A 14,653-nucleotide genomic window follows, 5' to 3' on the forward strand; every position below is an offset into this window, starting at 1 on the left:
CCAAAACAAAGGCCTAGTCCATCAAAGATCTTAGTTTTGAGAAAGTCTCTGAATGTACTAATCTTGCTTTTCAGCTTCTGTAATTCTGCTTCTGGCTGTTCTTGTTAACTGAGGCATGTCAACCCAGAACATGGTTTTTATGCTTAAAAGCTCATCCTGAGAAAGGCTTCATGCTCTATTGGGATCAGGAATACCCAGTGTACTCACCCTCTGGCTAAAGACTTTCTATTGACTTTCATGTGTGTGCCAGTAGACCTCTCTGGTGGATACCCCACAACATTGGCACCCCTGGCAGGTAGGGTTATGAAGTATTTAATTATATGTGGTGCTTCTAGATTTATAACTTACAAAACGTTGAGAAATATTTTTAAATGTGGTGGGCACCATGCAGGACAAGTGAGCTTCTTGGAAAACAACCCACAATAATGGGCAATTTTACTATAGGTCAATATGCATATGAACATTCATAAAATAATGTTGCTTGGATGAATTAATGATTTTACAGAATTCCTGATTTGATTCAAAATAGTTTTAGCAAATTAGAGAATTGATAGAAAGCTTAAAGAGATGGCTTAAGTTGTTTTGCCAAAAACATATAATAAAATTAGAATTAAGAACAGAATGTGCCCCCTCCCTTGTACAATGATGAGAGCTGCATAGGTTAGAAAAGGAGTACAGTGAGATTTTATGTGTTACAAGCACATAATTGTATTTGGTAGAGAAAAATAGGCTTGGGAAAAGAAATTTTGTTCTAGGTTGGGTTTGAGTTCCTACACCTAGTGATCTATGAATGTAGTCATGGGTTTCAAGTGTGCCATGAAAAGACAGGGTTATGAATAAAGATTAAACAATTCTATTTTGAGTATAAGAAAAGAGAATTGATTATTAACCAGTTTACCTGAAAAAAACTTGAAAAATAAGATAGATGATGATCTGTTTCTTGGTAAATACAAATTGTCATCAGCTCAGAATAGAAAAAACTTGCTACTATACCCTGGTTTGCTTAAGCTATGTTACCAATGAAAAAAGAATTATTATTTTGGGGTTGTGGTGAACTCGTGGAAAAAAACAGATGGGGAATATTTAGTTAGATATGTATTTCAAAAGAAGAAGACATAATCAATAATCTTGTTGTAATTTTCATTTGTGTAATGATTGTAATCTGTTTTTGAAGAGTATATTTTCATGGTGATTATTTTAGAGAATATATAACTTATAGCTATGAGGTAATCTGTTTTTCTCCATAAAGAACTTTGTCTTAGATGGTATAAAAAGACAATGAGAAAAAAAAGAAAGTGTTGGAGCTTTGCTCCATCCATCCAATATATGTATGTATGTATGTATGTATGTATGTACGTATGTATGTATATGTGTAAAGTTGTTGGAGCTTGTCTTGCTTCATTCACTCAGTGTGTGTGTGTGTGTGTGTGTGTGTGTGTGTGTGTGTGTGTGTGTGTGTGACAGAGAGAGAGAGAGAGAGAGAGAGAGAGAGAGAGAGAGAGAGGGAGAGGGAGAGGGAGAGAGAGAGAGATTTCCTCCTTTCCTTTCTCTCATCACTGGCTGCCAGCAACAACAACCTCTGTCAGTTGCTATCAATACCCACCCCAATCACAGACTCCACACTCAACCCTCCTCCTACCTTGTGGTATCAAAGTTGGCCTTCCGCAAAAATGTAAGAAGATGATTAAGGTGTGATCAAATCTAAGTTCTGACATATGTTGAGTAGTGGGTAAACTATCTTTTTTGATCCATAGGAAGTAGACTATGGGAAATAACAGGGCAAATAGGTACAATTCACTTACTATTGATCCTATCCCTAAGCCCTAAGTCTAATAATTTAACCTGTGCCTTCCAGAACCCAACTACTACTATGAGTAAAAGTGCTAATATTCTAAATCTACCAACTGGTTGGGGACCCAGAAAGACTTAAATCCTGAAATGGACACTTCCATTCAGAAAATTGGACGTAGTACTACTGGAAGATCCAGCAATACCGCTCCTGGGCATATACCCAGAAGATGCTCTAACTTGTAATAAGGACACATACTCCACTATGTTCATAGCAGCCTTATTTATAATAGCCAGAAGCTGAAAAGAACCCAGATGTCCCTCAACAGAGGAATGGGTACAAAAAATGTGGTACATTCACACACTGGAGTACTACACAGCAATTAAAAACAATGAATTTATGGATGGCTCTAGAGGATATCATCCTGAGTTAGTTAACCCAATTACAAAAGAACACACATGATATGCACTCACTGATAAGTGGATATTAGCCCAGAAACTCAGAATACCTAAGATACAATTTGCAAACCACATGAAACTCAAGAACAAGGAAGACCAAAGTGTGGATACTTCCATCCTTCTTAGAAGGGGGAACAAAATACCCACAGAAGGAGTTACAGAAACAAAGTTCAGAGCAGATACTGAAGGAATGACCATCCAGAGACTGCCCCACCTGAGGATCCATCCCATAAACAACCACCAAACCCAGACATTATTGCAGATGCCAACAAGATTTTGCTGACAGGAGCCTGATATAGAGGTCTCCTAAGAGGCTCTGCCAGTGACTAACTAATACAGAAGTGGATGCACACAGTCAGTCATCCATTGGACAGAGCACAGGGTCCCCAATGAAGGAGCTAGAGAAAGTACCCAAGGAGCTGAAGGGGTTTGCAGCTCGCTGGGAGGAACAACAATATGAGCTAACCAGCACCCTCAGAGCTCCCTGGAACTAAACCACCAATCAAAGAAATTGCATGGTGGGACTTGTGTCTCTAGCTGCATATGTAGCAGAGGATAGCCAAGTAGGCCATCAATGACAGGAGAGACCCTTGGTCTTGTGATGGTTCTATGCCCCAGCACAGGGAAATGCCAGGACCAGGAGGCAGGAATGAGTGGGTTGGGGAGCCGGGAAGAGGGGAGGGGATAGGGGATTTTCAGAGAGGAAACTAGGAAAGAGACTAACATTTGAAATGTAAATAAAGAAAATATCTAATTAAAATGGAAAATATGAAGAAGAAATTGATGTACATTTGAGAACTAATAAAAAATAAGACATACTATGCAAAATGTAAAAAAAAGAAAGGGGAACAAAAATAATCACAGGTTACTTATAACATTAAAAATAAAGAAATATTAAATTTTGTAAAGAATGAAAGAATTGTTTCTAGGAAGTAGCTAGGGAGTTACTTCAGCCCAGCAGAAGCCATGGGGTCCTTCCTGATATGTAGGCATGGCTTGGGTTCTGTTGTAGATCAAGCTCTCAGGCTTATTTATTTATTTATTTATTCATTCATTCATTCATTCATTCATTATAAAGGCCAGTCTCAAGATGGAGTAGGTTTGGCCTCCCAGGCAACAGATGCGTCCTCCATTTCTGGATTGTAGTTCATTCCAGATATAGTCATGTTGACAACCAGGAATAGCAATCACAAAGAGGTAGTCTCCGGTGTTTGAATGGTATTTTCTGTAGATATCTATTATGTCCATTTCATCTATGATCTCCCCTCCCTCCCCCATTCCTCCCCATCCCTCTCTCTCTCCTCAATTAAGAAGGAATATCATGTTTTCAAGGTTGATCTCCAACTCACTATGTAGCTAAAGATGACTTTGAATGGCTTTCTCTTCCATAAATCTTTCAAAATCTGGGATTGTGGGGCCTTAATTCTAACAGACAATTCCATTATGAGTATATGTGCATGCATACATGAATAATCAAGCCCCACAGAGTACTCATTCAGAGTCATTCATATATTTAATAAAAAAGAAAATATGATCAGTAAATGTTGTAGCAGATTGAAAGGTATTATCCAATAGCTACTCAGCATTTCTTCCAGCAAAGTCAATTTTTTCCAGTTCGTTAATGTAATTTTGTAATGCATTAAATCTAAGTCTTTTAGACATGTGTTTTGAAAAGAAAGAAGAAAAAAAGGGACCTATAGCTAATCAGATGATGCACAGGCAGATGCAGAATGATTAAGATGTCTCAAATGAGAAATACTGTATTGAACTGTAACAGTAGTCAGTAGTTCTTTAAAATTATGAGGAAGTCCTCAGAAAATTGGACATACTACTCCTGTAGGACCCAGCTATACTACTCCTACACATATACCCAGAAGTTGCTCCAACATGTAATAATAACACATGCTCCACTATGTTCATAGCAGCCTTATTTATAATAGCCAGAAGCTGGAAAGAACCCAAATGTCCCTCCACAGAGAAATTAATACAGAAAATGTGGTACACTTGCACAATGGAATACTACTTAGCTATTAAAAACAATGAATTCATGAAATTCTTAGGCAAATGGATGGAACTATAAAATATTATCCTGAGTAAGGTAACCCAATCACAAAAGAACACACATGGTATACACTCACTGATAAGTGGATATTATCCCAGAAGGTCGGAATACCCAAGATAACAATTCACAGACTAAATGAAGCTCAAGAAGAAGACCAAAGTGTGGATACTTTGGTCCTTCTTAGAAGATGGAACAAAATACCCATGGGAGGAGATACAGAGACAAAGTGTGAAGCAGAGACTGAAGGAAAGACCATTCAGAGACACCCCACCTGGGGATCCATCCCATATACAGTCACCTAACCCAGACACTATTGTGGATGTCAAAAAGTGCTTGCTGACAGGAGCCTGATATAGCTGTCTCCTGAGAGGCTCTGCCAGTGCAAATACAGAGGCATATGCTTGCAGCCAACCACTGAACTGAGCACAAGATCCCCAATGAAGGAGCTAGAGAAAGGACTGAAGGAACTGAAGGAGCTTGCAGCCCCATAGGAGAAACAACAATATGAACCAACCAGAACCTCCAGAGCTCCCAGGGACTAAACTACCAACCAAAGAGTACACATGGAGGAACCCATGGCTCTAGCCTTGTTGGACATCAATGGGAGGAGAGGCCCTTTGTCCTGAGAAGGCTTGATGCCCCAGTGTAGGGGAATCCCAGGACAGGGAAGTGGGAGTGGGTGGATTGGTGAGCAGGGGGAGGGGGGATGGAATAGGGGGTTTCAGGGAGGAATGTAAATAAAGAAAATATCTAATAAAAAAAGAAAAGAGTTATGAGGAAGTGGCTAGAGATTACTGTTGGGCATCTATTCTCTAGCTGTGCGTCTTAGCTTTTAAAACAAGGGATATTTTAACAACCCAATGAAGCCTACTTTTGTTAAATGGAAAAACTGTTGTACCCATTCAAAAAACCATCATGAAACCCATAAGACCACCAACAAGCAGATTCCTGATTCCTTTGCAATCGCACTTGGGTCTTTTTATTCAAGCTTGAGCTTGGGCTCACCTCTGACACTAACACAGTAAGATCGGAGAGTGAAGCCCTGAGCCCTCAGCAGGACAAGGTTTTTTAGGAAATGGAAAGCAAGCAAGGAGGTTTTCAGCCTGTCAAGCACCTAACTGGATGACTGTTATGACTTATGTTGTCCTTTAAGCCAACAGGTGGGTGCTATGAAGCAAAACCATGAACGATCACAAACGGTCTAAAAGTACATCTGGAACTACCAGATGAATCCTAGTACTGACTTTTTATTACCATAAGCTGAATAATCCCAGGTCTTTCTTTCATGAACTGAACCAATTTGTTTAAAATATAGGGGTCAAAGGTGAGGAGCAGAAGTAAAATGAGCAGGGGGCCCAGTAGGGTGGATATCAGGGTGATCAGCCACGGGGAGTTGTTGAACCATGATTCAAACCAACCTTGTGTCTGCTTTTTGTTTGTTTGTTTGTTTGTTTGTTTGTGATGGTTTTGGCTAGGCTATTTTTAACTTTGGCCATCAATTTTTTGACTACTCTAGAGTAGTCGACATAAAAACATAGCCCGCCTTGTTGTCACCTGTACTCTTTAGGGTTCTCAGTGTCAGTGAACTTCCCAATTAGGGCTATGTCCTTAAAATAGTGTGGTTTTTATCTCATAACCTAACCATCATGACTCAGTTAATTCAGGCCTGGATGTATTGGTGACCTGAAAGGACTGGACTATTATCTCTCAGAGGGGGTCAGTGTTGTCATCACCTAGTCCTCATGGTATCCCTGGGGATGGTGGATTCGGTCTGCAATCATGTCTCAGGGTGGTAGGTGTCCTCAGGATGATGATATAGGGACCTTTCCAATGAGGCTGTAGTGACCTCTGGTGGTGTCTCTTTATTAGGACACAGTCTCTGGACTAGAATCAGTGAGGCTCTGGAGATGTTAGGACCTGTTTCCTAGAGGGCATGAAGTTTAAGCCTGATATGTTTGTGAACCCACTGGACACCCTCAAATTCATCCAATAGTTGGCAGTCATCTGTCTCGGCAATGACTTCTGTCTGAAGGTTAGAAATGATGGGAGTGGGGAACTGAACATGATCTCAAAGTCCCATTTGGAATGGAGAGTTCCATAACTGGATCTAATTTCTTTGACAGATAGACCATTGGTCTCAGCACCAGGGCTGCAAGTCTGAGTCAGTACCCCTTTTGCTATTCTAGATCACTTGTCCACGGAGAGATGAAAGGATGTAGTCACATCTGGCAACCCAAGGCTGGTGCAGAAATTAAGACCTTCTTTAAGAAGGATTTCTGAGGTCCCTCATCCCAACAAAGCTCTCAGGAGGCCCTTTGGTGGCCTCATATAGTGGCTACAAAGCCTACTATTCATTTTCTGCACAATTTATCAGACCCTAAGAATTTCCTTACCTGGCAGAGAATCTTGGTTGTTGAAAGGCACAGAGCAGTTTCCTTCCTGGCCTCAAAGAGCCATCTGTGACCTTTCTTTAGTATGTAACCTAGATAGGTCACCTGTGGTTGACAGAGCTTGGCCCTTTTTTATTAGAGGCTAGGTAGCCCCAATTTTCCAAGGCCTCTAAGAGCTCCAGGCATTTCTGTTTGGTCTCTGTTACCACTAGAACTTCACTCATATACTGTAAGAGTCAGGCTAGGATGCTGGCTTTTGTACTCGTTCAGGTCTTCATGAAGAGCCTCATCAAAGATGGTAGGTAAGATCTTAAATCCTTGGGGAAGATGGGTCTAAATCAACTTTTCATTAATCCTAAACTCTCAATATTGTTTAATTTCTGTTGCCCCTTGGACTCAAGACCTTTTTGAAGGAACTTTATCTTCACATTTTAATAAGACAGATTATTGAGCTCTGCTATCAACAGGGAAGCTGGTGACTTTCCCCTCTATTATTAGGGGTCTTTAAGTAGGGGTTCTCTCTACCCTTGGGGACCCTTTTACCTCTTTTCTGGAAGCCATCTGTTTCAGCCATCTCCTATGGTCCTCTGGTTCAGCTGTGACTGTCAACAGAATCCTTGTCAGATCTAGAGTCTGTTGCTTCCACTCTTTTACTTTTCTTTACTATTTTTTTTTTTTTGGCACTAGCACTATATCTCTCAACCCTCTGGAGTTTTCTCTTAATATCTGATGCTGCCTGATATGTTTATCTGACTGATAAAGGCTAGAGCTACCTCTGCTTTCACTTCTGGTGATTCAGGGTCCATGAAGGTGTATCTCCACAAAACTCTCACAAGAAGGCTGTAGGTAGGGCTCTCATTGTCTCCCTGACTAATAAATACTTTGGCCAAACTAATGGGTTGTCATGCAGACACATTGAGACCTGCCAAAAGAGCCTAGCAGTAGACTAAGATTCCCCACCCCCTTACCTTTAGCAGTGTTGAAGACCCAATCTGGGTGAGATAAGGGTAAGCCAGCATGAATAGATACTTGGTTAAGAAATTCTCAGAAGTCCCTCTTCAGTGGCTCTGTGTCCTTGCAGCAGGCCCTGCCCCTGCCTCCTGTTTGACTGCAGTTCTGCCTGATGAGAGGGTGGGGGTGGACTGGGGAAAAAGGGTTAACCCAAGAGGGTGGGTCAGGTCTAGCTAGACCACTACATAAGGTGCAGGTACTTGGTCCAGGTGACCAAGTTTGGGTTTGAAAAAAAAAAAAAAACTCCTCAATCTCTTGGACCAATCTTAGATCAAAGGGTCCCTCTGGGGGGTCAAGCAGTGTTGAAGGTAGGCCATTCTGACTTGCAAAATGTAGGTTAGTTTATCTTTCATAATAATGACAAAAATTCTGAACCATAGTCTTAACATCTTTAAAATAGCTAAGAAATGAGGGGGTTTCTAGCTTGGCAAGCATCTAGTTGGGTGACTATTATGACATATGCTGTCCTTTAAACTGAAAGATGGGTGCTATGAAGCAAAACCATGAACAATCACAAATGGTCTGAAAGTACATCTAGAACTACAAACTAATCCTGATTGTCTGTTGCTAGATAGTAGCTAGGGAGTAACTCTGAGGTATGGGCCAGAGACAAACTATGTGGTTCTTCCTGGAACCTGGGTGTAGCTTGGGTTCAGCTGCAGGTCAAGTTCTCAGGCTCTTTTGCTTTTAAAATAGAGAATGGTTCCAAGATGGAGTCCCACAGGAAGACCAAGCTGTACAACTGTTTCATCAGCCCATCACATACATGTTCTGTTTGGTGCTTCAGTCTCTGTGAGCCCCCTGGGCCCAGGTTAATTGAATCTGTAGGCTTTCCTATGGTGCCTTTGACTCTTCTAGCTCCTACAATCCTTCCCTCTCTTTCACAGGAGTTCCCAAACTCCACCTAACGTTTAGCGAGTGGTGGGTCTCTATATCTGTTTCCATCAGCTGCTGGGTGAAGCCTCTCAGATGACAGTTATGCTAGGTACCTTTCTGCAGGTCTCCTCTTTTCTGAGGTCAAGGGGTGAACTGGAGGATGGGCAAGAGGGAAGGTGAAAGGGAGGGAATAAGAGGAGAGGAAAGAGAAGCTTCAACAGGATGTGAACGTAAATAATTAGTTTTTCTAATGCACTTGTTGTGGCCCAGCTACCTTTTGCCAGCAAGTCATTATTCCAGAACAGAATCATCCTAACTACTTAACCTGTTCATTAGCCCTGACTGAACTCCAACAATCACTCAGAAGAGTCTAACTACCCTAAGTCATGACTAGACTAATTAGAGTCCTAAATGCTCTCTGACCAAAAGTGAACTATATATTCATACTTGAGATGGAATTCCACTAACTCCACATACAAATACAAACTACAGACTAAAAAAAAAAAAAAAAAGAGGAAGAAGAAGAAACCCAAGGCAATAATATATCTCCCTCTAAAATTACCAATCCCATATAAATGGTCCCTGAGGAGGGCTACTGGGACAAAATTTCAAAGAATTCAAACAAGCAGTTAAAAAAATATTCACTAAATTTAAAAAGGACAAGAACAGTGTGGAGAATTGAATCCAAGAGAACATATACAAACAGCTGAATGAGATAAGAAATCATATATAAAAATAAACATATTCAATAAAAATATAATAGTTCAAAAGAAATAACAAAATAAAAGATTGCAAATAAAAGACTGAACCAGTCAAATCAAAAGCTAAGTAGTGGGGCTCCCTCACTACCAGTATGATGTCATGTGGAGGTCAGAATTGCTAGGTGATGAAAAAGAAGACTTGAATTATGCAGTAAAGAATGACAGAAAAAATTTTAAGGTCATCCATTACCAAAGTACAATATATAAATCCAGCTTTCCTTGGCCCTGGAAGGGTAAGGGTAGAAAATTTACTCACCAAGATGAAATGCCAAGGCCAGAATGAAAATGATTTTGACCCACAAGGAAGAGGAAGACATTGTACTAGGTCTGTAGAGGAACCATTATTTAATGGAGTTTATAACATTTCTGAAAGGAAGCTTCTTATCCTGAGACCAAAGGAGGAACGACCCCACATCACTTGTCCAGATTCCAAATTATAAACTTTCTTCTCGCTTGATTGATAAGGTACAACATGAGCACAGAAAGCCTTCTGAAGATGTGAAGCACCTTTCCATACACATTGGGGGACTTATTTCCTCCAAACCTTTGGCTTAGCCCAGCAGAAGCATGGCAAACTTGAAGGAAATACCCATATCAAATGAGATCTCTGGTTTTCTCTTATAAAAATAAAATGATATTGTTATTTATAAAACAAAATACCTGGACAATATAGCAGAGTGCCCCCCATCTACCTGAAAATAGGTCAAAAAACGGAAACATTAAAAGCTCTCAAAGTGCTCTTTAATAAGCTGTCTTATCAACCACTGGCTCTCATTCAAGATTCTGTATTGGCCTTTGGGTCGAAACCATGGTTGGGGATAAGACCAATATCCAAGCATAGATAAAGAACACTCACTTATCCAGGACACTTCAAAGCAATGAGTCACATTTCTTAGATGAATGTAAAAAAAAAAAAAGAAAAGAAAAGAAAAGAAAAAAGAAGGCAGTGAATACTGAGAAATCCCAAGATGAAATGATGTGATAGTTTTCAAAGACATTGGACTGGAAAGTATAAGAGATTAAAAGGGAAAATAGATCATTTAAAGAATTATAAGGACTCCCATGTTTATAATCCTGGTGGTCTTCAACACTTAAGACACATTAGATTTAATTGGAAATTTGATGTTTATTGACATTTTGTTTTAGGTTCCTGAAGATTCTCATGATATTTTAAGTACTTAAGCAGAGTGATCACTTCAATCAGTTTCCTGAGTGGGGTATTTATAAACCAACAGTAAAAATTTGCAGCCATGAATAAAAATTAATGAGAAATCATTTTCAAAAAGGTCCATTTACTACCAAAATGGTAAATGTATTGTTTCTCTCAGGGAAATCCTGGGCAATAGTTTATTTGAACTCTGCCAGATGTGTTTCTGGTGATCAGCAACAGAAAATCCTGACTAGAGAATGAGAGCAGGATAGAAATAGCAGAAAGAAGGGAAGAAAGCTAAGGGGAAATGGGGGAAGGCCTAAGGTTTATGCTAATAGGTCGACCTATGTCTTAGAGTTGGGTAGTAGAAGCTTTGGGGTTTGAAGGAGTAACTCATTAAGGCTTCTCACTAAAAAGCTTTTCAGAGTCTGACCTCCTGAAAAATACTTTGGGACTGAAGCCCCCAGTTGAAATCCTATCTAAGAACAAATGACCTTTACAGACTATCCACCCTTCACATTCTGCAACTTCAAATGTGAGAATATCTATCTCACGGCTTTCACAGCAACGTTAGAATTTGTAAAGGATCTATATTTTTAAACCATTGTTGATAAATCTAATAAATTTTCTCTCATATTGAAATGCATACTATTGTATTCTTATCCAGGGGAACTCCAGTTGGTACAGTTGCATTTACAACCTGTTTGCTGGGTTCTCCAAAATTTCAGCATGCAGGTACCCTGTGAGCCATCCAGTCTCCCCCTAGACTTACAGATCTTTTCTGCATTATGCAAGAATTCTAACATGAAGTTGTACTAGAGGTTGATTTTCTCTGTAGTTCTTTCAAAGTACATTTTTACTACACCAAAAAACACTGACATTTGGTATTAAAATTCTCTCCAGTAGGCTGATTCTTAAAGAGAATAAGTGTCAAGATTTCTATTTACATTATAGACTACTACTAGAATCTCTTATTTAAAATACCAACAAAATTCTTTTAATTCTTTTTTCATTTTACCTAAATATGGAGTTAGTGGCTAATGAGATTCTGCTCATACAAACTAAGTTGTCATTTAGAAATTCTTCTTAAAAAGATTTTGTGGAGATCAGTCACAAGATGTTGGAGAATGTGCATTCATTGGAGCATAATAATTTAAGTAGTAGACTTAAGTTTCTGAAGAGCCATGAAAAATTCACTCCTGCCTACTATCTTGTCATTGGCACTAGATAGAGTCTAACATATCATAAGCCTTCATTTAACACACTTACCTCTTGAAAAGTATACACACTGGACAGCCAGTTAGATGGACCAATGGGTAAAAGGATGTGCCATCAAGTCTGATGATCTGACTTGCATATTCTATACTCACAGGACAGAAGCATGGCACTCACTCTAGCAAGTTATTCTCTGACTGCCACACATGAGCTGCAATACAAGCATACACACATATGCAAAATAAACAAATAAGTAAATAAATAAATAAGATATAATAAAATTTTACATACTTAATAAAAATGGTGAATGAAGATTTTTTACATACAAGTCAAATATTTTAAAGATGTAATTAATTAATGTATTTTATAATATTTCTTTATAACTTAATATTTTATTATCTTTAGGGAAATATTAGAGATATTAGAAAGTTGGTAGTTTCCAGCCATACTGTCCTTTATAGGTAAAAAGAGTAGGTGGAAAATAACACCCCCTGTTATCTTTTAACAGATATCCAGTTATCTTCCAACACTCAGGGAATATTCTTATCATTCATCTAAATGTATCACACATTGTCTTAGTCAGGGTTTCTATTCCTGCACAAACATCATGACCAAGAAGCAAGTTGGGGAGGAAAGGGTTTATTCGGCTTACACTTCCATGCTGCTGTTCATCACCAAAGGAATTCAGGACTGGAACTCAAACAGGTCAGAAAGCAGGAGCTGATGCAGAAGCCATGGAGGGATGTTCTTTACTGGCTTGCCTCCCCTGGCTTGCTCAGCCTACTCTCATATAGAACCCAAGACTACCAGCCCAGGGATGGTCCCACCCACAAGGGGCCTTTCCCCCTTGATCACTAATTGAGAAAATGCCTTACAGTTGGATCTCATGGAGGCATTTCCTCAACTGAAGCTCCTTTCTCTGTGATAACTCAGCTGTGTCAAGTTGACACAAATCTAGCCAGTACACACATTTAGTGTTTTAATTTTTACTTAGGATCAGAGACCTGGCTATTACAGCCTAAATGAATCCAGTTCTACCAGGCATCTTTATTAAGCCAATTAGTCAAGAAATCAAAAGTAAAAGGTAAAGACAGAATAATTATTCAGTGTGGCCACACTGTGAACACAGACAAAATTTAGCAACCCTTTACATCCAGCTCAGGGGGGTCTACAATAATGATAACTTTTTAATCAAAGGGAAGACTTGTATAATTTATCAGTCCAGATCAAGGTGTGGTCCCAGTTATCACTGAGCCATCCTTGTCTTGGCTTTAGTCTCTCTCACAAAGTGTTCTGACAAAGTATCAGCACTGTAAAATCTATTTCTGAGAAAGTAGTTTTCTCTATGGAGAGAACCAGGCTTGAGCCTTTTCCTTCTTTCACCATGAGATTCCTGGGGGAGACTCTAGTAGCCTTAAGCTCCTTGTTTTGGTCTTCCCCATATCCTGACTGGAATTTATACAAGTATCACTTTTTTTTTACATGTTATAATTATTTTTGTTAGATATTTTCTTTACTTACATTTCAAATGTTTCAAATCCCCTTTCCTGGTTTCCCCTCCAAAAACCCCCTATCTCTTCCAAGCATTCTCATTGCTTTTCCATATGTTTATATATATAAACAGTCTGTTTCAATACTTCAATCTTGAATCTGTATGTCATAAGTAAAAGCACAGACAGAAAACGTGTTAGTATACATTGTTAAAATCAGACAGCTTGTAGGAGAACCATCTCATAATAACTACTTAGCTTCAGTTGTTTTGGAAGAACTAGGAAAGTAAATGCATTAGGTTGTTGCTTTGAGACAGGCTGTCAACATGAGACTTGGCTAGAGTCAAACTTATAATCTTCCTGCTTGAGCTTCCCTGGGATTATAGGAAAGTGTCACGACACTCATCTTCATTTCCAGTCTGAAAACCAGCATGCCCACACCCCTGGTGTCAACAATATTTCTGAAGACATTGCTGATTCACTTTTGGTCGTTTTGTTCTGTGGTAAGATTTGTTCCATTGGATTTGTTTTTGTGGAGATAAGTGGCGTGTACCAAGTTGCTGATGTCAATAATCCAACTTTTCACAGCAGAGAGGTCTAGAAGGAATGGTTTGGAGGCCAGACACAACCAGAATCCACTCTGTTTGTCTTGTGGGGAGGGGGGTGTGATTAAATTCTCTTGTTCAGGTTAATGTGCTAGAAGTAATCTCACCAGAACATCAACAAGTTAAGGGAGGGGGGGGGGACTACATATTCAGTTGGCCAAGAAGGAAGCTGGCTTTGACTGCCCTTCAGACGGAGATTACTAGGAGGGAGCCTGGTGGCCATGGAAGTTATAGTTGGACTTTGAAGTGGACAGCAATTAAACAGCAATTACAAGGGTTAGAGCATCCTATGAGTGACAACATGAAGGACCTTTAAAGGAAATAGATGTTTCCATTTAATTTTCAGAAAGGAGCTTCACTAAAAGAGATTGCACAGAGTAAAGAAATAAGAGAGACACCTGTCCTGGACATAAAGCAGAGAGCCTGGGGGGAGGGGGGGGAGCAGGGTAGGGGAGCAAGAAAGGGAAGCAGGGAGGAAGAAAGAGATAAAGAGAGAGAGAGACAAAGAAAGATTGAGAAATTATGATGAGAGTAATTTAGGGGCAGGAATCCTATACTTTTATCAAATTTTCCCTATAACTATTTAAACAAAGTGGTAAGTGGAAGAAATGCTCATACAAAAATGGCAAAAGAAGTGTAAACTTTTTGTACCATAAGAAAGATATGCAATTTCTGTTACTTAAAGGAAAATCAGATACCCAAGGGAATTTTTAATATTGAATATTAGCAAGTTACACTATTTCCTTGGTCTGATGTGTCCGAGAAGTTTTTCAACTTTGTCCCTTCCAAATGATTTTTAAAATGTTCATGTAGTCCTATGTTCTCAATTCATACTTAGAAATCAGT

The 14,653-nt window shown here is 39.4% G+C and overlaps 1 protein-coding gene across 1 annotated transcript in view; it reads right to left on the bottom strand.

Moving 5' to 3' along the window:
- The window catches only part of LOC110285129 (serine protease inhibitor Kazal-type 11), a 103,780-nt gene that overhangs the window by 41,259 nt on the left and 47,868 nt on the right, over window positions 1-14,653 (bottom strand). The window contains exon 3 of the mRNA XM_085833598.1: window positions 11,767-11,923. The gene's annotated coding sequence lies outside the window, so the exon portion shown is untranslated. The remainder of the gene's footprint in view (window positions 1-11,766; window positions 11,924-14,653) is intronic.

Source organism: Mus caroli, unplaced genomic scaffold, assembly GCF_978045245.1.
Source record: "Mus caroli unplaced genomic scaffold, Mus_caroli_1 scaffold_19, whole genome shotgun sequence".
Classification (NCBI taxonomy): Eukaryota; Metazoa; Chordata; class Mammalia; order Rodentia; family Muridae; genus Mus; species Mus caroli.